Here is a 3,917-nt window from a genome sequence, read left to right on the forward strand (position 1 = left end):
ATTCTACTCCGACTTCCACAGGGACTAACGCTTCATCGTCGTACACCAGATGAAATGGTATTACACTAGTTGCCTCCTTTGGAGTCGTGCGAAGGGCCCATAGGACGTTGGCGAGCTCATCGACCCAGCTGCCTCTTGCGTGGTCGAGCTGAGCTCATAGACCTCTAAGGATCTCCCGATTGGTGACTTCCGCTTGGCCGTTGCTCTCGGGGTAAGCCACAGAGGTAAAGGCTTACTGAATGTCATAACCTTCACACTACTCCCTAAGCCTCCGACCTGCGAATTGCCTCCCATTGTCTGAGATTAACTGTCGAGGGATGTCGAACCCGCATAATGTTTTGCCAGATGAATGTGATTATCATCTGCTCGGTTATCTTTGCTAACGGCTCGAATTCCACCCATTTTGAAAAATAATCTACGGCGATGAGCAGGAAGCTTCGCTGAGAGTTGCCATTAGAAATGGTCCAACGATGTTTATGCTCCATTGGTCAAACGGGCAAGACATCGTGAATGCCTTCATCTACTTGGTCGGTCAGTGCGGGATGTTATGATATTTTTAGCACAACAGGCAGGTGGCTACTGTTCGAGCAGTGTCTACTTGAAGTGTGGACTAAAAATATCTGGCTAGAAGGATCTTCCGGGCTAATGAGCGACCGCCTGAATGGTTTCCGCAGGAGCCTTGATGCACTTTTTAGAGAATGTATTCAATGTCCTCCGAGCCGACGAACTTAAGCAGCGGCCTTGAGAAATCTCACTTATAAAGCTGGTCTCCGATTAGAGTAAATCGTCCGACCCTCTTCTTTAGTAGGCAAGCGACCTGCTTCTTGATCATCTGGCGTGCTCCCCGATCGGAGGAATTCAATCAACGACGTCCTCCAATTGCTTGAAAAGGCTATTCCCTCCATCCGATCAATGTGCACCACCAATGAGACTTGTTCGGTCGATTGGCTTATCACGATCAACGATAATGAACTGGCTAATTTAGCCAATTCGTCCGCTGCTTGATTGTCTGATCGGGAGATCTTCTGTATAATGACCTCTTGAAAATTTATCCTCATATTCTCGAAGGCTTCTATATATAGCTTGAGTCGGGAGCTACTTATTTCGAACGCCCCTAATAACTGTTGAGCAGCTAACTGAGAGTCTGAGTGAATGTGAACTTTTATAGCTCTGACGTGTTGAGATGCCTGCAGGCCGGCTATCAAGGCTTCAAATTCGGCTTCACTATTTATCGCTCGATAGTCCAGTCAAACGGAAAGTTATATTCAATCCTCCCGTGGTGAAATCAATAGAATATCGATCCCGCTACTTTGTTGAGTGGATGAGCCGTCGATGTACATTTTCCAAGTTGCATCTGGCTCATTGTTTTGGACCTCTATGACTAAATCAGCTAAGGTTTGGGCTTTGATCGCTATCCTAGGCTGATATTAGATGTCAAACTCACTTAGCTCGGTCGTCCACTTGATCAATTGTCCGGATGCCTCTATGTTAAGAAGGACCCTTCCTAGAGTGTTATTGGTCATCATGATGATCGAATGTGCCAAGAAGTACGGACGGAGTCTTCGAACAGCTAGTACCAATGCATACGCTAATTTTTTAAGACAGGTATAGCGAGATTCTGCATCTTTCAATATATGACTTAAAAAATACACAGATTATTGTTTATGATCGTTCTACTTTACTAATGCCGAGCCAACCACGTACTTGGTAGATGACAGGTAGATCTAGAGTGGCTCACCAGCGTTTGGCTTGGCCAATACAGGCAAGGAGTTGAGGTACTCCTTGAGCTCTCTTAGCACTTTGTCGTACTCCGCGTCCCATTGAAATTTTGTAGCTCAGCGCAGCACCTTGAAGAATGGATGGTTTTGGTCAGATGACTTAGAGATTAACCTTGACAAGGAGTGATCTGTCCGATTAACCATTGGGCCTCCTTCAAGTTGCGGGGCGGGGGCATATCCTGCAGTGCTTGTACCTTGTTTGGATTCGCCTCGATCCCCAGCTCGGTGATAATGTATCTAAGGAAGCGGCTGCTCTTTGTGTCGAATAGGCATTTATTTGGATTCAGCTTTATTCCGTAGACCCTCAAGGTCCGGCAGGTCTCCTCGACGTCTGCACAAAGTCAGCAGCTCGGAAGGATTTTATTAATATGTCATCAACATATACCACCATATTACGGCCAATCTGCCGACGGGACACTTTATTCATCAGCCTTTGGTAGGTGGCGTAAGCGTTCTTCAATCCGAATGGCTTCATGCTATAGCAATACGTTCCATCGACCATGATGAAGCTAACCTTCTCCTGATTCTTCTGAGTGAGCGACACTTGGTGGTACTCTTGGTACGTGTTGAGCATGTAGATCAGCTCGCAGCTTATCGTAGAGTCCACCATCTGATTGATCCTTAGCAGTGGGTAAAAATTCTTCTGGCACGCATTATTCAAGTCACAAAGTTGATACAGACCCTCCATTTATTGCCCGGCTTAGAGACCAGCACAACATTAGTAAGCCAACTCGGGAATTGGACTTTCCGAATGTGTCCGATGTTGGGTTTTTCAGGCCGTGAAAATCGCTTTTTCGCGTCACGAAAACCCCGAAGCCCCAAGCCACCGAATCCGTGCGAAGTAGAAATAAAACAAAAATACGAGTACGAGTTTCTAATCTAGATCTACACTAGATTTACAAGAGGAAACCTTTTATACCTTCGATGCGTGCCCTTTTTCGTATCCCGCTCGTCCAAAATTCACCGGATCTCGAGAGTATCAAAATAGATACTCCTCTATACGTATCCACACGAACACACTAGGTGGAGAAGACCAAACAAAGGTGTGCTAGCACCTAGGTTGTTCGGCCAAGAGAGGAGGAGAGGGAGAGCTTGAGGAGGAAGAAGATGTAAATGACACTTGAATGAAAAATGAATTCATTCCCTTCACAAAAGTGGCCGGCCACTTTCACAAAAGTGTAACCCCCATTTTACATTAAGTGTGGCCATTAAAGAGATTTGTAACCTCCATGAGGTGTCACACACATGTGCTAAACATGATGATGTGGCACCTCATCATTGGCCACTTAATGCCAAGTCACAAATGATGTGGCATAAAGTCAAGTCAAACTTGACTCTTCCTCTTCCTCTCAAGTCAAGTCAAACTTGACTTAATCTCTCTCATGGTTTATCTAATCCAACCATTTAATTCAAACCAATTTCATATAATGAATCTAATTCATTTAATTAAATTGATTCAATGAGTCATAATCTAAATTAGACTCATTGAACACATGAATCAACTTGAGTCCAACTCAATTAGCCCAATTAGGATTACTCTTAATCCAATTTTATTCATCAAATGAATCTAATCCTCTTGGTTCATCATATGAACCTAATCTCCATCTAATTGTCCTTAGTATGTGACCTTATAGGTTCTTGTAACGTTGGCAATGCCCCTAAGCCCATTTAGGAGCATAAGTAATGAGCGGTATCTAGCAACACATCATTACTACCCAAGTTACAAGAATATTGAGATCCAACATCACCTTATGACTACTAATTGTGACTTCTCACAATATATGACAAGTGTCCTTCTATCCTAGACATCTAGATTGATCAATGTGAGACATAGACTGTTGGTGCGGGAAGCATCCGACGATCGAACTCGTGTTTTGATAATGGCAAAGAATTCAAAGTTAAGATGTTTTGTATTCTAACAAGTCTACTTGAGGATTTCAAGAAAGTCTTAACTGCGGTTAGGCAAAGGAATGAAACCCTAGGGGGTGGTAACCCTAGGTCATAGGTGGTGGTAACCCTATGCGGAAAGTCTTGGCAGGTCGATGACTTCAGGCAAAAAGTCCTAGGGGGTGGTAACCTTAGGTGGAAAGTCCTGGTGTCGCGAGCCAGGTGAAAAACTGGACTAGCCGGGAAGCGGAT

This window comes from Zingiber officinale, chromosome 5B, assembly GCF_018446385.1.
Source record: "Zingiber officinale cultivar Zhangliang chromosome 5B, Zo_v1.1, whole genome shotgun sequence".
Taxonomy (NCBI): Eukaryota; Viridiplantae; Streptophyta; class Magnoliopsida; order Zingiberales; family Zingiberaceae; genus Zingiber; species Zingiber officinale.